Source organism: Acinonyx jubatus, chromosome C1, assembly GCF_027475565.1.
Source record: "Acinonyx jubatus isolate Ajub_Pintada_27869175 chromosome C1, VMU_Ajub_asm_v1.0, whole genome shotgun sequence".
Lineage (NCBI taxonomy): Eukaryota > Metazoa > Chordata > Mammalia > Carnivora > Felidae > Acinonyx > Acinonyx jubatus.
Window position 1 is genome coordinate 165,068,806 of NC_069381.1, and position 27,718 is coordinate 165,096,523.

Below are 27,718 nucleotides of genomic sequence, written 5' to 3' on the forward strand. Positions count from 1 at the left end.
GTAAAAGGTGTGAGCTTTTTAAACACAAGTGACAACAGTATAGAAGAAAAGTGATAGACAGCTTCATATTTTCTACAGAAAATGCCGTTTGCAAAGATATAAATAAATAATAATGAAGAGAGTAGGTAAGAGTAAATGTGCTAATCATGGATATACTTTTATAATAAAATTTCCATGAAATTTTGGTTTAATGAAATCAGTTTTGGAAACCTGGTTATAATAAGGCTGAATTAGAAGATGGTTGAGGCCACAGAACACATCGGTTTGAGTGAGTCTACTCTATTGGGTCTCAGTGGTTTCGAGTGTCATTGAAAGACTGCTCTGTGGATGAGAAAAAATGGAGTATCCAAACCCCTATTTAAAAGGCTGAAGCCACTCTAGAAGGCTGGAGCTGTCACACAACCAACCTGTAGTCACTCCCACTATTTTTCTTAAGACTCTTATTTAGAACTTTGCTCCAAGGTGGTCTACACCCACCAAATCACCTGACTTCTATAACAACCCCTGCCTCCATTCTGCATCCTGGGCACTTCAGTCTAAGCCTGATCCAAGGTGGCTTACATACCCTGCCTAATTTTGTTTCCAGAGATTTCTTCAGAAATCATACCTTCTTCTTTATCTTGCTAGTGACTCTCTAGGGGATTTGTTAAAGCAAAACAAAGCGGGATGTGCTCCACGTGTTCACAAAGAGATTATTTATTCTGTGATTAAACACATATATTGGTATCAAGGGCTGGTCTTAGTGTGTTTGTATTTTCTTTCACTGTCTCATTTTTCTCCACATTTACTGAACATGTCTCTATGCTCCGCACTTCATCTCTGAGTTAAATTTCATTCCCCTGCAGAACTTAACCTGGTGAGAACAGTCAACTTATAGATTATGGAATGGGGATGACAAACACTTTGATAGATGCCAACATAGAAGCTATTGGGCCACTTAAATCAGTTTGCCTGTTTAGCTTGGCTTCTTGATCATAAAATCACTGGATTGAAAGGTCACATAGTATTTTTTCTCATGAGCAAGCTTTATCCTAAAATCTCTTGAGGTTATTCATTCAAAGAATATTTACTGAGTATCTATAATTAACCAGGCGCTGTTCTATGTGCTGTAATTTTAGTACTGAATGGGACAGAGAACCATTCCTGCCCTCATGGAGCTTACAATCTGTGGGAGCCAAAACTCCACTAGATAACACATGAATAAACAAAATATAAGAATAGGGAAGATAGAGGTGTGTACTAAAGTGAAAAAATAAAGCAGGGAAGAAGGGTATGACATATAGAGGGAGGTCAATATATTAAGGGTGACTAGGGAAGAACCACCTGAGACAGTGACTTCTGCATAGTGATCCAAAGGATGTAATAGAGTGAATTGTGATGCTATCTGGGGAAAAGCATTCTAGAGCAAGGGAATAGCAGATGTAAAAGGCCCTGTGGCAGAAAAGTGCCTACTGTGTCTGAAAACAGTAAGAAGGCCATTGTGGTGTGAGATCAGGGAATGGGTTGGTGAGAAATCACTCTCCTTTTTTTTCTTTAATTTTCATTTCTTTCTTTATTTTTGAGAGAGAAAGAGAGCAAGCTTGTGAGAGTGGGGAAGGAACGGAGGGAGGAAAAGAATCTTAAGCAGTTCCACGCCCAGTGCGGAGCCCAAAGCACTACTAGATCTCACCCAAATCAAGGGATAGAAGCCTAACCAACAGAGTCACCCAGGGACCCTATCACACTCACCTAAAAGGAGATGAACTAGCTTCCCAACCCTGTTTCAGGAGTTCATGAGAAGACATGGTGTTGGAGAAGAAGGTAGTGATGTTGTAAGGGCAGCAGTACAGGAGGGTAAAGTTCTGTTTCCCCGGTCTGGAGTCATCATTGTAGCCTTCAATCCTCACTCCTTGCCCTTGGAATAAGATTTGACATAAACACTTCTTCAAGGGAAGATGAATGTCAGCAGTATCTTAATAGACAAGAAGGAACTTAATTACCTCAGGCATATTGAATTAAAGGTAAAAAAGTGATTGTGCATCCTCACTACCTAATATTCCCCTCCTTTTTTCCCCTTGATCTCCTTTCTCAATCTGACATTATCGTCACAGAAAGTCACCATTGAACTTCAATGACACAACTTTCTACAAGACCTAAACCAATTGTAGCTAAGAATTTAATCTCCAGAGATCTTACAACCTCAAATTGGCTCACCCTCTAGGAAAATATCTTATGGAGAAACACCAGTGAAACTATCTGGTCTCAAAAAATTGAAAACCGGGGTGCTTGGGTGGCTCAATCGGTTAAGCGTCCAGCTCTTGATTTCAGCTCAGATGATGATCTCATGTGTCATGGGTGTGAGCCCCGCATTGGGCTCCATGCTGACAGCATGGAGCCTGCCTGGGATTCTCTTTCTCCCTCTGTCCCTGCTCCTCCCCCACTTGTGTGTGTGCATGCACTCTCTGTGTCTCTCAAATATAAATAAACTTAAAAAAAACCACTAAAAACCAAATACACACTCACACATACATACTAAAAAACAAGTCAAAATTGTAGACAAGACAAAAAAAAGGGCACTTTTGTAACTGCCTTTGAGACAGTGATTCTTAACCTTTCATCAATTACGGATCTAGAGAGTCTGATGAAAGATATGGAATCCATCTCAGGAAAATGCATAAGCATTCAGTTTCAAGGGATTTCTAAACCCCATGAAGCCCATCCATGGACGGCTCCATTGAGCTGGTATTCCAAATATCTGCTTAGAAAAAAAAGTCCTTTCTTCTTCAAAAAAGCTAAAAATTATTTGTATTTGGATTCATTAGATATAAATATGCTCCTGAAACTTCAGAGTTACAGCTCTACTATCTCCATTTACTATAAATGCCCTACAGTTTACAATTCAGTAATCAAAATCTAACCCTGCTCCCAACACTGGAATGGACACAAGGCTGAAGCTGGGGAAAGGAGCTAGCAACAGAATTCAGTATCAGGCAGAGGGTTCATCCAGTTCAGACCGGCTGCCTTTGGAGATGCCATCATCAAACAGCAGCAAAAAGTACCCTCTGGGCCCTGGCTCTGTGTCCCTTCGGCGGCATCTCTGAGAGCCTGCTAGGAGCCCTGGTCCCAGGAGAAGTACTGAGTTATGCAAACAGATTTAGCTGTCTTAGAAAGAACCTTTTTTCCCTCTTCATATTAGTGGGTGTTCCTCTGTCCTACTACTTTTTCACTGCACTCATCTGGAATAGCTTCTAGAAAATCTTTGTTAAGCAAGACCAAGCTCTGTTCCATCACGTAAAGGAGGAAATTAAGGAGAGAGGAAGAGAAAGACTCTGCCTGCTGATATTTTCCTCATGTGTGTACCTGCCAACCTACCAACAGCCCTATGAATCTGAGTATAAACACTGAGGTTAAAAAAAAGAAAGACAACCCCTATAAAATGATACGTCTTACTGCTGGGAGATGGTCCAGAAGAAGGAAGTATTTAAACATGAATATATGCATTGCTTTTTGGGGTTTTTTTCCTTATCAAAAAGGAATGCTGATACTCTAATTTTAATAAAGTGCAAAATGCTTCTCCCACTCTTTTCCTGTTCCCACACACCTTCTCTAGCCTCATGGGTTTGTGAACTGGTTGTTCTTATCAAGGGAGTTAGCTAGGAAGGAAAGGGTAATTTGTTTATGATGGTTGAAATCAACACTTCTTTCACAAACCAATACCCATAATCCTTACCCATTGATATGTGACATATTTGCAATTCGTGGTATTGAAGGAGGGGGTCACTTAGTATTTTTATAAATGTGTTGCCCACCACACTCCCCTCCCCTCCCATGCCTTCTAAGAGGGAACTGTATCACCATCAGGGAGGTTGGACATCCCCCTGAGAATCAGAAAGTAGGCAATTAGACAAAAAGAACTCTTCCTCACTTCAGATAGGGACCCTGGGTTCAGCCTGCTTGAGAAGTGCTGTCAATGGCAGAAGTGGGGGAGGGGAGGTCCTTTAGGGAAGGTGCCAGTGATCCAGTTCCTTCCATGGTGTCCAGCTTATTGAGATTCTTCTTGTCCTTAATGAGGGCAATTTTTCTATTAGAGCTTCTTAGCATGATACAGGAAAACACAGCAGCCACAAAGACCAGAAAGGGAACTTACCAAGTTCCTTACTAGGCACACCTAGAAAGTCTGGAGTTGCTGCAGACCCCTGCAGCACAGATACTGTCCCTGGGGACTGGGAAAAGGTGTGTAGACATTATGGATTATACAGTCAACCCCTCCCCATGGATGATCATACTAGAGCAGTAGTTCTCAAGTAGGGGCAACATCTGGAGACATTTTTGACTGTCGTGATTGAGAGAATGGGTGCTACTGGCATCTACTGGGTAGAGAGGCCAAAAATCCTGCCGAGTATCCTACAATGAACAGGACAGCCCCATTCCCCTTCCCCTCAAAGAACAATCTGGTCCCACAAGTCAATAGTGTCAAGGATGAGGTATCCTGTGGTGAAGGGAAGGAGGGCATGGAGATTTGAGGGATGGGAGAAGCAGAATGTGTGGGAGACAAGTACAGCAGAGAGCTCTCTATATGGCAGAGGTCTGACCTCAACCAAATTCAGAGACTTTGGAGACCTCAAAATAAGGTGGAGCATTTTTTTTTACTGAATATGTTACTTCAGAATCAGACAACCTATCACACTGCTGGTAAAAATTGGAGTATTCTATGGCTGCTTGAAGTTAATGACTTTACTCTCTAAGTGACTCTTTCATTTTCTGTGTGTATGCATGCATATGAAGAGAAGAGCAACACAATGCAAACACATGGACCATCTGGAAGGAGGCAGTGGGTAAGTTGTAAACCAAGAAAACCTGGGTTGACAACACTGATAAGAAAGACTACACATTCTTCTTTGCATACAACACATTATCGACAACTGTGGGCTTAAGATAAATGAGCTGTATTTTGCCCTTGAAGACTGCAGCACTGGACCTGAAAAATTTCCTCTGAAGTATTTCTCACGAGTGACTTTTCAACGGATCAGTCCAAGTCCATGTAAAGAGCTCCCTCCTTTGTCGACAGACATCTAGGTTGTTTCCATAGCCAAGCTACTGTGAATAGTACTGCAATGAACACAGGAGTGGCAACTATGTCTTTATTTGCATACATGCCAGAAATGGAGTTACTGGATTATATGATAGCTCCATTTTCAATTTTTTGAGGAACCTCCATTTACATTCTTACCCACAGTGTAATAAAGGCTCCCTTTTCTCTACATCCTCACCAGCAATGGGATATATGTGTGCATGTGTATGTATATATATACCTACATACATATATACATATATGCACACTATAGAATATATAATATATACAATAGAATATTATTCACCATTAAAAAAAGAAGGAAATCATGCCATTTGTGACAACGTGGATGAACCTGAGGATATCATAGTAAGTGAAATAAGCCAGACACGGACAAATACTGCATGAACTCACTTATAGGTTGAATCTAAAAAAGTTGAACTCATAGAAACCGAGCTGAAGGGTAGTTACTAGGGGGCTGGGGAAAATGGGGAGATGTTGGTCAAAGAGTACAAACTTGGTTATAAGATGAAGTTCTGGTCACCTGATGGGTAGCACAGTGACTATAGTTAATAATAGTGTATTGTGTACTTGAAATTCCGGAAGAAGAGTACATGGTAAGCAGTGTCGCTGCCCAAAATAGTAACTTTGTGAGGTGAGGGGTATGTTAATTAGTTTGATAGTAATAATCCCTGCACAATGTATATGTATCTCAAAACACCCCAATGTACACCTGAAATATATACAGTTTCTATTTGTGATCATACTTCAAGAAAAGTGGAAAAAGAAAATGTAATGTTATTGAGAAAGAGCTCCCTCCTTTCCTCACAAGAACATCACCCTAGGAGAATTTACTGAGGACAGAAGGCCAGGGGCGCGTGAGCACGCGCATGTGAAGGAGTGAGAGACAGGGAGAGAGCGAGAGAGAGCGCATGCACGTGTGAGAGAGTATGTGTACATTTTCCTGCTTTTGTCTTAATGTACTTTGTAAATAGAGCATGCTCTGCCAGTAATGAACACGCCGCCTCCCCTTTGGACCTCGGCCTCCTCGTAAAGAGAGGGAGTTGGATCCAATGATCTCCAAGGTCCTTTTCCAGCTCTAACATTTCTGCATTCTGTGTAGACAGTTATTTTCATGCCTGCAGAAGACCGCCAAATGGCTGCCGCCTTTGCTTGCTGTCTCCAGCGGCCTTGCGCCAACCTTGCTAGTGCGGCAGGCTGCTCTGTGGGCGACAGGCACAGAGGAGCACCCCTAGACGTCCATGTTTCACCTACAGCTCCCGCTTTGAAGAAGTGCTTTATATTCCTCCTCAAGACTGTGTGAGAAGGGCTTTAATGGGCTGATTTTTATGTGAGGATCCAATGATAGAAAAACAGATTTCAGTCAGGACTTTACTCAGAGGATCATTCCACAGAAGCTGAGCTGTTTCTAAAATAGTCCCCAAAGTAGCTTAAAAAATAATGGAGATTCTAAAACCAGATCATTTCCTGATGAAAACTTTAGGTCTGTTCAATTTTTAATCCTTTCTGAAATCAGCATGGTTTTTCTTTTTCCCATAAAGGCATTTAGAATGAAGTCCTTGAATTTGCCCCTTGGACACATTTACAAGTTGTGTCTAATTTCCTAATTCATTTAATCAAGGCTTCCCTAACTTTCAATCGTAGTTAACTGTCTTAGGGGGAATCAGGGTGCTTATTCCTATTTGTCTGACAAATACACAGCATCAAATATTCATCATTTAAATTCAATTAAAATATAGAATCACAAAAACATCACTGCAATGATTTAAATTGCTCCTGTTTTAATTAAGGGATTAGGACAACTGGGGATTAGGAATATAATATAATGCACAACCGAGAGGCCATATTTCCAGAGGTTTTCAATAATTTACAACTGTTATGACTTCCTTTAAAGAAAGCGTATTTGCCAACAATGAGTAAAGCACTGGAGAAAAAGAGGAGGACATGGGTAAGAAGATACGAAAACTCAAATTTGCTGAGAAATTTAAAAATCTATCTGCCCGATGAAATGTGTAACAGTCCTGAATTCTTTCAGGTTCAAAGCAGCAAATCAGAATAAAACTTCACATATAAGTATAATATGGTACTTAGTATAGTTGTTTGGAACCTTGTCTCCATTTTGGAAAAAAATTTCCTACATAACATATTCCTATTTCCCTAGGCTCTTCTTCATTTCTTTATGACTCTGAGACTTGTGGGTCCCCCTTAATATGAATGTTTGGAATTGATCTAAAATGTGGCCTGGGGATGATAAAACCTAAACACATAGTCAAAAACTTAAAATTAATTGACACTTTATTATTCATCTGGCCTCCAAAATGACTTCATATAAATTATATTGCCCTATGTAAATCGTTAGAACTTGTGCTGCCACATTTTCCATATAAACCAACAGCAGCTATAAACAGTGTTAAGTGAAGCGAAAAGTGGTTTCTCTACGAAGCCTGGAAATGTGAAGTCTCCTAGACTTTCATAATCAACATCTCTTGTCACATTTTTAATTAAAGTGGTATCAGGGCTTAATGTATTCCCCAAGCCTGTTGCGTACCTGAAGGACACGTGCAGTGCTCACGTCCTGAGGCAGGTACGCACTGATTCTCACCTGGACCGACCTCAAACTGCCGAAGGAGCAATTGTATGCTTCTGGGATCTGGGCATCCATGTACTGGTTTTAATGAAACCAGGACCTTCAGAAAAACTTTTGAACAACAACAACAAAAACTTGGGAGATGATCTGGTCTAACATTCTGACTTACAGCAGAAGAATAAATGAGATAGTGATCTTGGTGAGCACTATCCTATAAAAACACAATGAAAGTCACCTGTGCAGTTTTAAATGTTCTAGAAAAAAAAACTGGTGACATTAATTCTAATAATATATTTCATTCAGCCTAAATTAGAATTATTTTAATAAGTAATCAATATAAATTGTTGAATTGAATTGAATCTATTGTTTTATATGATTTTTTTTTCATGCCAAGTCTTTGAAATCCAATATGTATTTTATACATGCAGCACATCTTAACTCATGCTAGTCACATTTCAGATGCTCAGTAGTCATATCTGGCTAGGAGCTATCCTGGATTAACAGTGCAGCTCTGAGCTATCAAAGTGAACCAGAATGGCTTTCTGACACTGAAGAAATTAAAAGTGTGGGAAAGGGTAGCCTCTTCCTCCAGATGGCATTGTTTGACCTCAGAGATTCAGACAAAACGTTCGAAGTTAGGTTTTGCATCTGGTCATAAGGGCAATGTTTCTAGAAGAAGAAATTATAAATAAGTGTAGAAGAAGGTATAAATAAACTGTGATCTATTCATACAGTGGACTCCTATGCAATAAAAAATAAACGATATACAACTACTTGCAACAATAAGGATGACTCTTACCAACATAATAGCAATTGAAAGAAGTCAGATAAAGTACATATAGACCTTCCTTGACTTATGAATTGAAAATACCATAAATCAAAGTTGCATTTAATATACCCAATCTACTCATTCAGAACACTTCCATTACAGTAGGAAAAAGTTCTCTAACACAAAGCCTCCTTTAGGATAAAGTGCTGACTATCTCATGTAATCTACCAAATACTGTGCTGAAAGCGAAAACCAGAATAGTTGTGTGTCTGTCATCTACTCTTACGATCACATGGCTGATTGGGAGCTGTGGCTGTCACTGCCCAGCATCATGGGAGAGTATCGCACTACATATTGCCAGCCAGGGAAAAGATGGAAATTCACAATTGGGAGTATGGGTTCTACTGAATATGTATCCCTTATATACCATCGTAAAAATGAAAAACCTGAGGTTGAATCATCCTAAGTCAGGGACTGTCTATATTTTCTATATCCAAGTACATGCAATACAAAAAACAAAAAACAAAAAACAGACAAAACCAAGCAAATAGTAAAAAGTCAAGACAGTGAATACCCTTGGAGGGGTCAGGGACTAGAAGGGAGCACAGGGAGAACTACTTACTGGCTGCTGGTCATGTTCTGTTTCTTGATTTGGATGTGTTTTGTTTATGAAAATTCATTGAGCTACACACCACTAAGACGTCTTTTTTTTTTCATCATATATGTTGTACTTCAGTATAAAGTGTTTTTCTTTTGAAGGTAAGATTCAAAGTACTAAATGTCTATATATTTCTGTTCTGGGACATAAACATATATCATGTATCAGATAACATTATAAAAAAAAGATGTGCCAATAGTTCTGACCTAATTTTTTTAATGTAGATTACAAAATAAATTATAAAATTAAACAAAGTCAAAGCTCATAGGTATTGATTGCTGATGATCACCTTCAAAGGTTGCCAGGAGCACTGGCACAGGACAGAAATGGCACTGGCTTCAGGACAGCCCAACAGCTCTCTGTGTTGGGCTGGACACAGAAGGGACAAGGGCAACCCACCACACCCTAGCCTTTCCTCTGAAGGATGCTTAATCTTCTTGTTTTGGATTTCCCCAATTAGTCTTTTATCCCTGGATTTAACAACTGAACTCAAGAACAGAGATCCTCAAGAGTAAAGCTTGTCTCTTAGGCCTTGAAAGTACATGACTAAGGATGACAGGTTGGAGCATCTTGGTAGATTTGGAACATAATGCCTCTGATTCCTAGATTGCTAACATCTCATGATCACTACCAGCTATTGGAACTATACCCCAAAGAAAATATTGTGTTTGGAAAACTTGTCCTAAATGCATCATTAAAATACTTGTTTGTATTCTTAAGGCTTGTTCTTGGAAATTTTCTACCCTTAAGAAAAACTGCTGGCAATTCTCAATAGAAAAAAGAAAGAAAATAGAAAATCCATCCTGTAACTCAGGATGCCGTGATTCACAAGCAACTCAAACCCACTTCAAGAGAGTCTAGTTAGGACGTAGTCCCGGGCTGAGAAGGCCTAACATGAGAGGGACCCCTTCTTGTCATCTCCACAGGTGCTCTTGCGTGTACTCCAGCCTGGCCAGACTCTTCAGCGATGCCACTTATGTGCCAGCGGTATTGGGCATTAGAACAAAAATCGTAACTTAGAGAATCTAAAAGGCCTGTCACAGACTGTCTTCTGCACATAAAATTCTGACAGACAGTTATACCATTAGGGTGTGCTGCCCTTTGTCCTTAGCTCCCACATGCACATGACTGACACGTGTAGATGTTTTGGAAGAATGTGTTAATAGTTAGTTGTTCATATGTCTCTCGTAATAAAGGCTGAAACAATAGTTTAATTATTTTTCTATTGTTACAAACATTTTTGTTTAAAGCCCTGAAACCTATAATTCTATTTTTGTGGACTTAAATTCATAGCGTTCAAAGAGTGTGGATTAGACATAGTAAAACTATTCCCCATCTTAAAGCACTCCTGAAACACAGTTCTGCTGGCATCGCCACTAACATCTAAAGATGAGATTGCCTATATTCACAGGAAAAGCTTAAAAATTGTGACCACTGTCACCCAAGCCCAGAGTGGAATGGCAGTCCAGTCACAAAAATTAACTTCCCAACAATCCAAGCTCTGTGCTTCTTTTGCTTGAATGCCGTCAAAGGGTTGGGTTGAGCATAACGGTATTTCTTAAAATCCCCATTCAACCCCAGTTTCTTTATTTGCCACAGCTTCTCCTGCACCTCTTTGCCAGCACTCTAACCCTTGCCCCCACCACCTTTATCCTTCTGTCAAGACTCTGCCAAGCAGGATGCTACTTGGAGGAGGCCGGAGGCCAAGATAGGGAATAGGCAAAGCCTGACTCCTCTTTAGAGGAGTAGGAGAAAGGAAGGCGGGAACAAGCATGTGTTGATCATGTTTGTTCCACCATGTGGTGTTAGGATCAGATGGGTATGTCTTAGGTTGGTTCCCTGGGGAAAGGGATTGAGATGGAGATTTGCCTGCAAAAGGTTTACTGAGGGGACTGTTCAGGAACAATACTTGTTGGAGCAGGAGAGGAGCAGGATAAAAGGGCAGAGTGAGAGGGAAACTGAGGCAGATATAATAGAGGCCACCCACACACCTACAGGGGACCTATCTACTTGGGATGGCCCCTCAGGGTTTCTTAGAGACAAGGGAGACAGGACTTTGTATCCCCTGATCAACAGCCCCAGGATGTGGGCTGTCCCAGGAAGGGGCATGATCTTGGGAAAGGCAGCTCTCTTCAGCAGCTCCTGGGCTGTGAGCAGACAGCAGCCCCAGTACCAGGCAGCTGAGAGAAAGAACACCTCAGCCTTGAAAGGGGCATCTGGGTGGTTCACAACAGCATCCACTGCAAACATTGTATTGAAAGTTGTGTTTTTTATACCAGAGAGCAGCAATTATCTGTCCCCATGTTGCTGCCTGTGATCATCACTCTTCACTTTATGATCTTTGGGAGATCTTTGTTCCTCACTGTTGTTTCAGAGGGCCTCATATGAAGTGAGTCTGCTAAGTCTGTTGTTTCAGGCCAGGTAATGGCTATCTTGTACACGGAAATCGTTCTGCTGAATGTCTTTGAGGAGTTCTTTATGCTGGAGGCTTCTCCTACGAATGTTTCCCTTTAGCTTTCCACATAGCGGATCAGATCTCTTCTTGCCATTTACCCTCTGCACATATTCAGGCCAACAAAAGTTCATTTTCAGGAGTAAAACAGTAGTGTAGTTATGCAAGTTTGATGCTGGTGATGGTAAGTAGCTGGCACAAATGAAATCGCTCTAGAATTTAACAGCTCAGTACTACATGCCAAAGTCTCCCAGGCCTTTAGGAAATTTGGTTTTCAGCACATCTCGAATCTGGCTTGGATTTCCTTAGTTGTGTTGATGCCAATCCAGTTTCCAAGCCATAGATTTGTACGATGCTATTTTCTTCTTCTCAGTCTATTTAGCATGTAGTTTGACTGGGATAGCAAAAGTATGTTTTTATTTCAGTCAAAATACTTAGTTTACTTGTCCATGGTACATACCATGATATATACCCTTAATTTCCTTCAGCCTGATATTTATTTAACTTGATAGTCAAGGCTTGTCTTAATATGTAACTTCCAGCACATAGGTATGAGCATAAAGCTGTCTTAAATTGGTTCCCAGCTAATGACTGAAAGAACCAGTAATTAATTCTAACTTAGATCTTCCCACCCAATGTAACTGGAACATTATGTAACTGGAACAGTCCATGCCATCTTATCATGTTTTAAAGGGCCTGTTGGAACTTTCTGGTGAATCAACCTAAATAGTAGCTGCTAGAATTACCTGAATGTCATTGGGTAACCTCTGTATTCAGCCACAACAATAGGCATTGCATGGTATGGGTCAATGGGTGTTGGGGCAAATTCTTTCCTTATTGTAGGGCCACATCCTCGTGGGAAGTATGTCAAAGTGTGAAACACCAGCCATGTTGATTGCAGTGGGATTGCAGTGAGTTAGACTGAGCAGCCAGAACTGAGAGAAGCAACACAGATAGATCCTGGCACAAAAATAAGTAGGATCAGGAGTTCAAAGCCAACTACCAAACTAACCATGAATTTGAGGCTCAGAGAAGTGAGAGGTCAGGGAACAGGGAGCCCCTAGAAGTCAAGACAAGGTGAGGGGCCAGTGGAAGCAACTGGATTTTATTCAGTTGTAACATGGGTTTGTCATAAACTCCCTTTAGCATCGCAAAGTCATTGGATCATTCAGCTTTGGCTTTCCACAAGTATTCATATTCCAAACCCCTCCAGTAGTTTATCTTTCATATAAGAACCTATGAAAAGAGTCAAGTCATTGTATACCATTCAAGGGTACAAAACCAACTTTTTCTTTTTGCCATCACAGAGAGCTTTTAAAAATTGACTAATTAACCTTCACAGTATCTGTCAGTTAAGTAATAGATTGAAAGGAAGTACAGCCCCCTACTGAAATAAAGTCCCATTTGGAACAGCTTTTTTGAGCTGTAACTAGACAGCAGTTTAAGACAGAGTGCTGAGGACAACATATGGGACAAATATCCAAATGGATGGAAGTATGAAAATAGGACAGGAAGCTAAAATAGATGTGCACTCAATTTCTTTAGTATAAATAGCATTGTCTGTAATCTCAGGTATATGATTCAGCAATTGCTAATGGAAATCATTTCCAGTATTACAAATAGACAAGCAGCAGGTCCATGAATTCCTTTATAAAAGTGGGAAAGTTCTCAGAAAGACTTCGAAACACTTGAAGACTCAAGTTGGGTTACATTTTTTCCCATTTGTTTATATACTTAGAGTCCGAATCTCCTAAACCAAATAGAATGACTGTTTACCCATCTACACAGTAAGTTTTGATCCCTGAAGGAAGCCAATCTCAGTAAGGGTGGGTGCAAAAAACTCATAGAGCTATTGGCTTCATTACAAATTCATGGCCACAACACTTACCAGGGTTCTTACAGCCACTCTGCCCTTTACTTACTCCTCCTGGATGAACCCCTATTTCATGTATAATTGAGCATATTTCTCCTCCCTCTTTAGCTTTCAGCTCCTTTATGCAATCCTCATTCTCAACACAGTGCTTCACTGTCCAGCTTGAATTGGTCTACTTTCCTTCCCATTCATCACTAACTTTAATTTTTATCCCTATTTCTCTCAATCCCATCTACCTCAAAAAAGGCAGCATCCTCACTTCCAAGACCAGTTTTTCCACTTGATTCTATCTCCCCTCATCTTCTTTGGAGACTTATTCTATCCATCCAACCTTCCTAACATTGCTTCTTTCTTTTTTAATCACCTGTTCCAGGCACCCGTTGCTGCATAACAAGCCTTCAAAAACTTCAGCAGCTTACAACAGCAATCATTTATTCACTCACAAGTCTGCAATTTGGGCAGAGCAGGTCTCTTCAGTGGTCCAAGTAACATCTTCCAGCCCACCCTGGTTTCTTCGTTCGTGTCTGGTGCCACAGCTGGGATGCCTAAAGCTTCTGGGAACTAGCTGGCTGGACATCTGTCTCTCACTCCATGGGGCATTTCCATGTGGATAGCTTGGGTTTCCCCCACAGCAGGATGGTGTCAGGTTCAGAGCTCTTGTATGGTGTCTGGCTTCTCCAGAGTACAAAAGCAGACACTGTTGGCTCTTCTTAATGCCTTAACTTGGAAGCCTTTCCAAGAACATCACATTCTGTTGTTCACTTGGCCATCCCAGATTCAAGGAGACACAAGGACATGAATATTGGGAGACACAGTTCCCTGGGGGTCATCAATGTAACAGACTACCACCTCACATCTTTGTTGTCTCTTTGGAATCAGTTTTCCTTGTCCTAATAAAACCTTCTTCCAACCTTATTATTCTTCAAAGAATTACAGTCCTCTCTCATTTACACTTCACCACCACTTCTCAAAAATAATCCTCTACTCTTGTTTTCTCCAAGGTAACATTTTCCATTTACTCCTCAACCCACTGCAATCTAGCTTCTGATCTCATCACATTATAAAGAATGAATAGCAACCTTCTCTTTGTTAAATCTATGTATTTCTTTTTGTCCTCATTTTTCTATATTTCTCTAAATCATTTGTTTTTAGTGACCCCCTTCTTGTAATCCTCTCATTATTTGGTTTTGGAAGTCCTGGGTAGCCTTTCTCCTAACTTATGCCTTCTTCCTATTTTTCTCTTTCTCTTCCTCTCCATAAACATAGGGGCTCCTGCATCACTCCCACTCCCATGCTACCCAGTCTGTCACTAGATTATCACAACTCTGCCCCAGTAAAACCTAGAAACCACCCCCTCTTTCCATTCCTGTTGCTCCTACACTAATTCCCCATTAGGTAAGTGCCAAGTTTTCTATTTGATCTCCAACACTCCAGCTCCTACCCCTTTCAATCCTGCAAACTCACTTTCACTAAGCAGAATCATCTATGCTCAAAAACTTTCCCCAGCTGCCTATTGCCAATTAGAAAAGCAGTCTTCTGGTCTTAGTTTATCGGAACCTGTAATTCTGGTCCTGAACTGTATTTCCAAATACCACAGCAAATGCCCACAGCCTAAGTTTTAGCCCCACAGGATATTTCACAGTTCTCTAAAGATGACTTGTGTTTTCCTGCCTCTGTACTCTTCTTTCAGAAAAGTACCTTCCACCATCTTGACCTATTGAAAACTTCCTTCTCCTTGAAGGCCAGCCTTAAAAGATGCACTTTCCACAAAGACTTTTCAAAACCAATCAGTCTGCTTGCTTTATACCCAAGGAATTTTGTTTAGACATTGCTTTTAGAGCATGTCATATCTTAAGTGAAAATGTGTTATTATTTTAGTGTTCTTTACTAGATCATAAACTCCATGAGACTACACACTCAGTAACCCTAGCATCTAGCTCAGTTGATTGGAACTCACTATTGTTGACTTGAATTGAATTAGCATTATGAGGTGTTTATTGACTTTCAAACTTTAGCTGGAGAGTCAAGTAAAATAAGAGAGGTTTCCGTCAATACGTGTGATTCAATTGCCAGCTTAGAACAAAGGCTTTCTGTGGACAGGTTGCTAAAATTCTACCCCACTCAAGTCACTCAGTGGTATAAATATTAAATTAAATGCCAGAAGAATATTTTTAAAAATCTAGAAGGGCCAACCAACACAACTCTGTGTTTCCCCAAATTACCTAGATAACTGCCTTACTTCACCATCTTGTTTTAAATTACCACTCTAGGATTTATTACTAACGGATGCTCATTAAATTTTAATAATTCTCTGGGATATATGTGGCAGTGACACTGTACTTCCTCTCACAAGTGGCATGTAGATATGTAAACATTTCAGTTAAATGTGTAATATAATATGCAGATAAATCTGTACAATGGAATAAGCAAATGTTGGTAAGTATTTCATGTTGTAAGAAGAAAATATTTGCTCACTCCTGGGAACAAACCCCAACAAAATTACATTATGTGCCTGGTAAACAGCAATTAAGGCTCTACCTCATGTTCACAAATAGATTTATTTGTAAGATGTATAAATCAATAAATTAATTCTATTTTCCTATCTCCCTATAACACTTAAGATTCACTTTTTTCCATCTATCTTTGCCTAACAATTTCCAACTTTTATATATTAGGCTGCTTAACCCACCCATAGATTCTCTATCAAGTAGTTAATGGTCTGGAAACAAACACTAAAGAAGTTCCTGTTGTAAAAGAATCCTAGGGTGAATACTTCTGCAAGCTGAGTGATTAGATTCTAATTTGTACTTTGAAAATTCAACTTTGCATAAACAGTTCATGTATGTATTTGCAATTTATGATTACGTTGGGCTCCAAAGATAGTTTGAAAACTGATTACTGAGAAATTGGAAGAAGATTTTTCCATCCAAATAATTTTAGTCAAGTTCCCCAAAATGATACTTTTTAACTAATGCTGGTGACCTGTAGCACATTAGTACCATTAATAAGTAGATCAATTTTGGGGCGCTTGTGTGGCTCAGTTGATTAAGTGTCAGACTTCGGCTCAGGTCATGATCTCATGATCTGTGGTTTCAAGCCCCTCATAGCGCTCTATGCTGACAGCTCAGAGCCTGGAGCCTGCTTCAGATTCTGTGTCTCCCTCTCTCTCTCTGTCCCTCCCCCTCTCATACTCTCTCTTTCTCAAAAATAAATAAACATTAAAAAATTAAAAAAAAATCAGTAGATCAATTTTAGGATCCTGCGACCAGGGAGTCTTGATGTCACAGGAAGAAAGAAGATAATGGAGAACAGTTTCCTTTCTCAGTCTTTGCTGGGTGATTCTAGGCAATATTTCAAAACTATAACATTTATCAATGCTTATCATTATTCTTCTACTCCTTACATTTCTCTTTTTCTTCCCTATCTAGTTCTATCCTCAGAGTCTTGATCTAAAGTTATCTTTTTGTAGTCTCTTTCTTGAATGGTATTAAAGGTGTATTTCAGGATTCAAGATGTCTTATACCCAACCTGTCTCTTCCAGATTGTGCTTCATCCAACTGGGTCCAAGAATCCAAGGGACAAGGGACTCTGGTGGGGAGAAGAGAAGGTGCCGATCTCATGTAGCACATCTATATTAGGCCTGAAGGCAAGAGAAGTGAGTTCATTTTGTTTCCATATCTGGACATTCCTTGAAAGCATTAATAATGTAGAAACAAACATGAGAAGGAAATGAGGGGAAGAAATGATGTTACAGCCTCTGCAAAGAGAAGAATGGGATGGATCAGCAGCGATGAGTATGAAGGAAGGGGGTGGGGATACTTCTTTAGCCAAGTCAGACAAGATGGGATAGTCATCGGTATGTCAGAGACATTCGTTAGTTGGGAACTTTGTGACATACATTGAGACCCTCCTACTGTCATGATTCAAGCTGGTGAAAAGCAAATAAACCAAAAGATCAATATATTTCACTTTTTCAAATATATCAGGAGTAAATGAATACCCAGCTTGGAAATTAAAAGAAAAATCATTTAAAATGAACAATTTTTAAATCTGGAAAGTATTTTTATTTTGAGTTTGAAAGAATTCTTAACAATCCATGAAAAATCTCAAAAGTTTAGTGTATTGCTAGTCATCTATTTTGAGATTTTTTGATTGGGGAAGTTATTTATAGAAAAACAAAAGTGTTCAACATATCACTGATTGAGGAACTAACTAGATGAGTTTTATACCCATAAGTGTAGAATTTGTAAGTGGGAAATGCAGCAACTTAACACAGAATCATATAGACAGTTATATTTTTTGGTTACTCATATGCCTCCTGTATTTCTAGAACATTTTGCTTTGCTCGGTGAGTGTACCACTTCAATGAATTAACTGTCCCCATTCCAATCTAAGGCCAACTTTTCCACCTATCCCATCCTCCCTTACCTACTTGAGGATTGTGCTCCTGTAGTTATCTCCTCTCATCTGGATTATCTCTATTAATGTACAAATAAGCTTTAATATCTCACACTTAAAATAAAAATTATTTTCTTTGAAGAGATAGCTGATTCCTACATAAGATAGAAATTGTACTAGATGAGCCTAGGATACCAGATAGTAATGAATCTATAAACAACTATCAGGGTTTGTCAAAAATATTCTGAGGCCAAATCTAAGAGGCTCCTATGGCGCACAAATGGGGGCAATTTGAGTATCAATAAGGATACTAACTATAATGTATTGAAACACATTGAGTATATTTAAACCCATGAGTTCATATTATTTTTAAAAGCATTCATTTTTTGAAGATACTGTAGAATTTACTTATTATTTTTGAAAACTGTTAAAGGGAAAGAATCAAACATTTATTCTGTCTTTCCTAAAAACCATAACAGTAACTAAAAATTGATGAGGAAGTATTCCAGCTGATAAATAAAGAAGCAAGGATAGAATTAGAATGTCACCACTTTGCAATCCCTAATGAATTAATGTAACTAGAGAAGGAGCATCAATGGCTACTAACAACTTGAAAAGAGAGACAACCAGACATCATGTTCTCCTTGATGGATAAACATACCATCATGTCTGAATTAATCTCGCCAAAAAATTTAAACCTGATTCTAATCAAGCTTTTAGATCCAACTATCAGTTTGGGGGAAATACAAAAGAAGAAAACTATGTTAAACAAAATCACAGAAGTTCAATCAGGAATAGTCAGACTGCGGGAAACTCTACAAGACAAACTGGTTTCTTTGAAAATAAATTGCAAGGGGGACAAAAGATGGAGAGAGAATATTTAGACTAGAAGGGATGTAAAAGACGCAGCAAAACCAAACAAAACAAAAAACAAGACAAACACACACACACACACACACACACACACACACACACACATGCAAAAAGACATAGCAATGTCAAACCAAAAGAAATTGCAATGTGTAGATCCTTTTTGGAAACTAATTCAAACTTACAACATTTATGAGATAATTAGAACTTTGAATACTATGGATATTAAGGGATTATTGTCAGTTGTTTTTAGGTGTCATATGGGTCTTGTGATTATATTTCTTCACAAGGAGTCCTTGTCTTAGAGATATACTCTCAAATATTACACATAAAACAGTATCCAGGATTTGCTTCAAATAATACAGAACTTGGAGGGCCTGGGTGGCTCACTTGGTTGGTGAGTTCAAACTCCTCATTGGGCTCTGTGCTGACAGCTCAGAGCCTGCAGCCTGCTTCAGATTCTGTGTCTCCCTCTCTCTATGCCCTTCTCCCACTTGTTCGATTTCTCTCTCTTAAAAATAAATAAACATTAAAAAAATAATACAGAACTAGGTAAGCATATAGCAGTACAGATGAACAAGATTGCTTAATTCTTGAAGCTATTGATGTATGCAAAGTCTATTTTACTATGGGATCTACTTTTTTATACATTTAAAATTTTCCATCACAAAAATATTTTTAAAAATCATCCCTTGATCCTGCATCTTTTTTTATGTACAGACTCAGTCCTCTGCTTCCCATTGGAGCGCAATTCCACATGTGACTAGTTTCTACTTCACCTCCCATTGTCACTGTCTTCAGGTAGGCTTTGGCTTTCCCTACTCTACTGAGACTCTGTCATCCAGATGCCCTACGATCTCTACTTGCCAAACCCCGCTTTCAATCTCTGCTTTCATCCCACTCAACCTTTTAGCAACACTTGACCATTCTTGGTTTCTGGTGCTCTCCCTGTGTCACAAGCTTCTTCTATTTTTACTGGTTTCTCTGTCTTCAATCCTCCTCAAACTGTTGGATGGCCACTAGGCTCCCTGTTGACACATCCTGGTAGGGTGACCCATCCAGTTCCAGAGCTCTAAATCCAATCTAAATGCTGATGACACTCCACTTGGTCCCAACTTACATGTCTGACTCCATGACAATGTCTAGCAGGTGGAGATCTTAAAATTAATGAGCGTACAATGAAACTCCTGATTTTGTCTCTTCCCCTTCAAGAACTCCCCCACCCACTCCATCTTCCCATCATATTTAATGAATCTCCATTCCTTTGGTCACTCAGGCAAAAAGCCTCAATTTTACCTTTGATCTTGTTTTCCCTCTCTGCACTTTCAATCTGTCAGGAAGTCTTATAAGCTCTAACTTAAATATACCCTAAACCTGATGTCTTAGTCATCTTGGGCTGCAATAGCAAAATGACAGAAATTTATTTTTTGATAGTTCTGGAGGCTGGGAAATCCCAGATCAAGGTGCTGGTCAATTTCACTTCTGGTGAGGGCTCTCTTCCTGGCTTACAGAAGACCACCTTCTCACTGTGTTCTCACATAGCTGGGAGAGAAAGCTCTTATAAGGACACTATTCTTAGTGTATTAGGGCCCTATGACTTAATTTCCTCCTTATGGGCTTGATCTCCAAATACAGTTACTGAAAGTAACTGAAAGTTAGGGGCTTAATATATGAGTTTGGAGGACCACACTGACCACAACATCTGAGCACAACCATTTCAGGACTTTTTTTTTTTTTTCAGTTTTTTTCTGCCAAGAATATCATTCTCTCCAATCTTCTCAAGGCTACCACCTTTTCAATGTTCAGATCTCAGGGCAAACGTCCCTTCCTGGAAAGTCCTCTCTGATCATTCTTTCAAAAATAGTCATATAAATCCAGTTAACCACAGTCACTCCTGTCATTATCCCTGCTTTATTTTCTTCGTAACTCATATGATGAGTTTATTCACTCATCAGATACCCCCACCAACTTTCCCAGGAGCAGCAGCCTTACCCATTCTCACCAGCACGCACAGGTCAAGAGTAGGAGGTGCTCAGAAGGAATGAAAGGAACCTATCTCTTCCATAGCTCTTAGCAGCCAGACTCTTCCAGCTCTGGTCATCACTACGCCCCAGGAGAACAGTTCTAAGAACACTAGATACTGAATTTAAAAACTGCTTCCTGACTGAATGAGTGAATGCATCTTTGAATTGTAATTTATTATCAGCCCCTCCATCTCAGCCCTAATTTTCTCCACATTCTTCGTAATCTGTACAGCTCCTCCTAGAACATTCAGTTTTCTTCCCTTTCTTAATGACTGCATAACTTCCATACCCTGAATCTCCTCAGTGATTTTAAATATGATTTAAAGAATAAGTGACTAAAACAATATTAAAAGTATAAGAAAATATATGATTTACTAATAATCACTCTATCTAATTAGCTGTGTGCTCTGAGTTATTTCTATTTCCCTAACATTGAAATTGAAAGGTGGGAAATAGAGTATTTCTAATAAAACAAAGTTTGAAAGGAGTTGTACTAGGCCAATCTTTCACTACTTTTCTTATTTATACCTATATACACACACTTACACATATATAAGCACTCACTTTTTTCCTAATGAAAAACAGAATTGTTCTCTCTCTTTCTCTCTCTCTCTCTTCTATATGTCCATAACGCATGTAACAAAATACCCTGGTCATTTTTCTAGGCCGTGTATATCAACCTTGTTCTGTATAAAGGTTGTGTTACATTCTATTGTGTGAATCCGTTTCTTTATTCCTGCTTCAAGAGATGGCACTGATTTCATTTCATATGATTTGTTTTCACGAAGTCCTTTGTATGTGTGTGTTTACAGACTTGTGCAATTCTTTCTGTAGGCTAGATTCCTAATACTGAGATGGCTGTCTTAAGTGAAATGAACGTTTTCGTTCCTGAACTCATGCACCTATTCACTTCTCAGCAACAATATGTAGCATTGCTCCCATCAGCTCAAAATGATCAAAATGTTATCAAACTTTTACATTTGTGTCAAACTGATAGATGTTATCTTTCAGTTTTAGTTTGCATGTATTTAATTATTAATCAGATAGAACATATTTACATATATCAGTTGGCTACTTTCACACTACAACTTTTATATATGATGTTGTATACACTAATTTCTGTATATATTAATATTTGAGAAGGCTTGTCATAGAACACGTGTAGAACTATTAAACATGGATAAAATGACATGTTGGGGGAGATTAAGCTTCTGTGTTGTATATAAGGCATGTGCCCACTTCACATATATATGCATTTCAATAAACAGCTATGGGACGCTTACTGTGAACCAAGAACTCCTCTAAGTCTTTGGAGGCAAAGATTAATATGATTCTGTCCCTAAACTTGCAGTATTTCCACATAATTAATTAAGCATACTAACAGGAGAAATTAAAATATAAAAATAACCAGCTCAGTATTTCCATATAAAAAGTTGTAAATTTACAAAAACATTAGGATACAGACCAACAAATTACATCACCAATGGATATGCTAAGGCAAAATTTTTCTTGAGCAAAAAACATAGGACTAAGTTTACACCATAATAGGTAAATTGACTGCAGGTTAGCATTAAACACTTATTATGTTTATATAATAAAAATGTGTTGAAGTTTCAGTAGGTGAAAACAAATTTAATGTCCTTGGCAGTCAGGAGAATATGCATGAAGAGTTGGTGAATTGCCTCTCTCACTTCTTAAAACCTCTGCCTATAGATTCTCTGATGGTTTTACAAATGGCTAAATCCACTGGGACACTGCATTTGGTTTTTTCAGATGTATTCACTCCTAAAGGAGTCATAGTTTGTAATAAAATCATTCCAAATATTTTTTAAAAATGAGAGTGAGGACCACGTGCAATTCTCTGTAAAGCTGAGAAAAAAAAATGCTCTCACTTTAGATAATTTATCAAACATTCTAAAACTGAAAATAATTTAGTTCAGGATTTTACACCCAACATCCCAGATGCCTGCACAGTTGGAAAAGTGGGGCTGGTCTGATTCTGGCACACAGTGGAGTTATTTATGAGACAAAATGCAATTTCCTTTCCCCTAAACTGCCCACAGATTATACAGGGTCTGGAGAGACTGCCCATTAGGGATGGGCCTTTGTCATCCAAACAGGACAGTAAAATTAGCTGAGGAGGGAGATAGCCTGGTCGGAGCCTTCCCATCTCTCCACAGGGCAGGCAGTCCTAGCCTTTTCCATAAGAAGGTTTATTTTGTTGTTGTTTCCTTTCCAAGAAGACTTGAAATCATTGGGAGGCCGAGTGGATACCAAAGACTACATGGGATGAGTTTGAACAAGGAGACAGGGAGAGAGGACACTGTGGAAGTGGAAGCATGGTCAGCTCAGGGCTCAACCAGAGAGTCATTAAATGCTATTAGTGGGTTTTCTTCCAATGATTGGAGCTTTTTGTGCAGATACTTCCATCTTGGAGCAGCCTCAACATCCAGTACTATAGCAGATCCGTTTAAGATGGGAGAAAAAGCAGGGTACGTGCTTTAGTCTGGGTATTTCTGTGGCATCTTGAGTTAGGGTCTTGGCACCACCTCACTGGCTCCAAGGGAGTCTCAAACTGTCTTAGGGACGAGACTCTGCTCCAGAGCCCCTTAGAACAGGGCGAGAAAGTCAGACAGCCTCCCTGTGATGAGGCAAAGATTTATGCAGCCTGGTTGGTATTCTGATTCCAGTGCAAGTGCTTTTGAAGGCTTGCTTCTAAGAAATCAAGCTTTGGTAAATGCTGAACTCTTGACTCATAATGGAACTGATTACAGGTTGGAAGACCAATGGAAAACTCCCTGCAGTGGGTTGTATGTGTTTCCTGCCAAGAACGTCCAAGTCCTAACCTTAGGTACTTGTAAATGTGATTTTATTTGAAAAAAAAAAAAAAAAGTTCTTTGAAGATATAATAAATTTAAGGATCTCGAGATGACGTCATCTTAGATTCAGGGTAGGCCCTAAATTGAATGACTAGTGTCCTTATAAGAAACAGACAATGACAAAACACAAAGACACAGGGGGAAAGGCCATGTGAAGATGGAGGCAGAGATTGGAATGGTGCATCTACAAGCCAAGGAACACCAAGGGTTGCTTGGCATCTGCCATCAGAAGCAAAGAGAGAGGCATGGAAGGGATTCTCAGAGCCTCCAGTTAGGGACCAACCCTGCAAATGCCTTGATTTCCGATATCTCAACTCTGGAAATGTGAAAGACTAAATTTCTATTGTTTGAAGCCATCCAGTGTATGGTGATTTGTTTTATCAGTCCTAGGAAAATAACACACATCACAATACAGATCCAAGGTGTAAGCGTGCTCTGTGTTAGGAGACTGCATTGGAACCCTATGGAAAGAGCCCTTTAGAGCAAATTTGGGGAATGGCAGAGAGAACACAGGTTGGAGTCAGATAGAACTTGTTAGTTACTGCTGTGTGGACTTGGCGAGTCCTTCTAGGCTTTTGCCTCTTTGTGTGAGACCAGGAAGGCAGCCTAGGAATACAGGATAGTCAGATAGCATAAGCCAGGAATATATTAGAGTTTACCAACACTGGCTGCGTGTTAATATCACCTGGAAGGTTTTCAAAATATTGTTGACAAGGCCTCACCTACAAATAATTAAATCAGAGTCTCTGGGACTAAGCCATGGGCACTGATAATCTTTTAAACTCCCTAGGCACCACCTCCTACCCACTGGCATAGCTATTATCAAAAACCAGAAAGTAACAAGTGTTGGCAAGGATGTGGAAAAATTGGAACCCTTGTGAATTGCTGGTGCAAAATAGTATGCCACTTCTTAAAGCAACAAAACAACATAGAATTACCATATGATCCAGTGACCCCACTTCTAAGTATATACCCAAAAGAACTGAAAGCAAGAACTCAAACAGATATCTGTACTCATGCTCATAGAATCATTATTCACAATAGCCAAAAAGTGGAAATAACCTTAATGTCCATCATTGGATGACTGGATAAACAAAATATGGTATATACACAGAATAAAATATTATTCAGCTTCAAAGAGGAAGGACATTGTGACACATGCCACAGCACAGATGAACCTTGAAGACACAATGCTAAGTAAAATAATACCAGACATAAAAGGACAAATATTGCATGATTCTACTTACGTGAGGCACCTGCAATAATCAAATTTGTAGAAACAGTGGTGGTTTCCAAGGACTAAGGAAGAGAGGGAAGGAAAAAAGGGTTAGCTTCTAATGGGTATAAAATTTTAGTTTTAGAACATGAAAAAGTTCTGGAGATAGGTAGTGGTGATGGTTAAATACAACCATGTATTTAATGCCATTGAATTGTACACTTGGAAGTGGTTAAATGTTAAATTTTATGTTATGTATATTTTGACACAAATAAAAAAACAAAAAATGGATGTTAACTACACCTGTTGTGGTAATTATTTTACAACATATATAAATCAACCCATCATGCTGTATACCTTAAACTTACACAGTGATGTATATCAATAATTTCTTAATAAAACTAGGAGAAACACGCACGCACACACACACACGCACACACACACACAAACCCTTTTTGGGCAATGCTGATAGGCAACATAATTGAGAAATAGGGATTAAACAGTGCCCAAGGTCTGAAGCAAAGGCAGGTCAGGCAAATTATGGAAGAGACCATAATTTGGCAATGACCAGAGAGGATACTCTGGGAGACCCAGGACAGGGACTCGTGCCTGGGGATGGGATGCTCAGAGTCAGTGGCAGGAACATTGTCACTGCAAGGGTGGGTCACCAAAGTCAAAGAAGGACGTCGTGCTAAATCAGAGTTCCTTCTCAGCACTCTGTATAGGGCAAAACTGGTCCCAACCAGGGGGCAAAACTGAGCTTGCAGGAGGGTGAAGGGGAAGGCACCAGACAGGTGACTCAGGAAATGGAGAGCCCAAAACCTGTCACAGTCTCAAGTCTGCTTTGTTTTGTTACCATCTCAACTCCATAGATGTTCTTCACATACAGAGAAACCCTGTGACATCTCAACTCTTAACCTCGTGGGTAGACTCTCACTCTGAACATCAGGCTGAGAGAGGTCTGGGAGCCTGTAAGCCTTGCATAAGTCTGACAGCTCAGTCTATCGATCTATTTCCAGCACAGAGTGGGTTGCAGGGAAGAGTTGAGCAAGGGTGCGTGGGTGCCAGGTGGGGGCGTACATGAATAGATGCTGATTCTGTTCACTTCAGTTTCAGAGGAAGCTGGTTCTGACCTTGTCCCCGGGTTTGGGCATGCACTCTGCTTGCAATATGTGCACTCCCGGCACTGTGTTTGGACTTTCCTTTTAAAAAGTGATAACAATACTGCCAAAAGCAAATGTCAGCCCTTTTGTATGAAAAGATTTCATCAATTTTGTTAACAATGAAAGAAAATTTAGAATCTTCATTTTAGCTATTGTGCATATTTACTCTAACCTGGACCCATTTCTTCCCAGCATAACAGCTGCAGTCATGTTCACTCTGGCCTTGCCTCTGCTCAGTTATGCTGTATCTGAGAGAGGATATAGCTCCTTAGCATACCTCATGACGGAAACATGAGTGGGAAGCGGGGTGTCACCTGTCACATGCCATCCCTGTCAGCTTCCCAATAGCATTTCATGCATAGAAGGAAAGTATTTCACCTCTCCTGTTTTAATGGAGTTATCAAGAACAACTCTTAACCACTTTCTTCAAATAAATGAAAAGGAAGGTGGGGCAGAGGGAAGGATGATACATAGCCTTCTTTGTTTCTGGGAACTTTACAGTTCCGTTTGTACATAGATGGGGTTTAATTTAGTTAGTTCTGTCCTCAGGGGTAGAACAAGAACAGACCAAGGCTGGTCCAGGTTTGAGGGCTGGGCAAGTGCTGACTCAGGTCCTGTGAGGGCTACCTTCTCCTTATTTCAGTGTGGAACCAGCCACCAGGATGTGCCAGATGAAGGGAACACAATGGTATAAGTAGATTTGGCTCCCAGGCCCCTTTGTTCTTCAGGAAGCATTCCCCAAATTTGGGGAATCTGTCCCCAGGTTTGGGCATGCACTCTCCTTGCAATATGTGCACTCCCAGCATTGTGTTTGGACTTTCTTCTTTTAAAAAGTGATAACAATACTGCCAAAAGCAAATGTCAGCCTTTGGTATGAAAAGATTTCATCAATTTTGTTAGCAATGAAAGACAATTTAGAGTCTTGCGGCCATGCAGAGAGAGGAATCCACCAGGTCAGAAGATCCCATATGTATGCTCACAGCCTTATACTTATACTTATAAAAGGGGATGGGTTGGGTGTGGGCTGCTGGGGTCTAGCAGCCTACATCACTCGGGCCTAATGTCCAGGTTCCAGATTTAGGATTTCTTGATGCATTGCAGCTATATTAAGGCCTGTGCTCCCCTTTGCTTCTTGTTGAGCCACGGGGTTTCCTTAGGACTTCAGTACTACTGGCTTGGCCATTGTCTATTGTGGTTGCAAAGAACAAACAATTCAACAAATAACTGACTCCAAATTCTTTGCCATTTCCACCAAAGGAATTTTTAGGTGAAGAGTAGCAATCTGTTACAGTAAACATCTCTGTGCAATGACCCCTGTGACAACATTTAGAGGCAAGGCTTGTTTGGTGGTTAATTCAGAGAGATTCACATGTGATTCAGAGATCTGTCTTGATAAACTCCTTGCTTCTTATGAGGACTATTTCACTCAGCAAGTCTGCCTATACCCCATAACACAGACTTTTTGAGTGACTGAAATAATCATGTCTGCCAGATGAAGCCTTGGCTTATGCTAGACAACACCTACAATTCTTTCTATCCACCTTGTCTTCTTTTCTAGATTCCATGCAGACCTTGGCCCATTTATGTAGCTTCTCACATTCTCCTGAATCAAGACTTCACCCTGTGGTTTTGATATTTTTTACCTCTTGGGTCATATTCATTCATATATTTATTAATTCATTTCTTCAAGAAACATGTATAAAGTATCTATTATTTACCAAGGAATGTTCTGGGCACTGAGAAAACAACAGAGATAAA

At 39.7% G+C, this 27,718-nt stretch overlaps 1 long non-coding RNA gene across 1 annotated transcript in view; it reads right to left on the reverse strand.

Annotated features, from left to right (window-relative positions):
• Positions 1-9,352: 9,352 nt before the first annotated feature.
• LOC128314078 (uncharacterized) overlaps positions 9,353-27,718 on the reverse strand; it is a 31,465-nt gene continuing 13,099 nt past the window's right edge. The window contains exons 3-5 of the long non-coding RNA XR_008295463.1: positions 24,829-24,880; positions 16,939-16,998; positions 9,353-12,773 (exon numbers count right to left, since the gene is read on the reverse strand). This is a non-coding gene — a long non-coding RNA (uncharacterized LOC128314078). The remainder of the gene's footprint in view (positions 12,774-16,938; positions 16,999-24,828; positions 24,881-27,718) is intronic.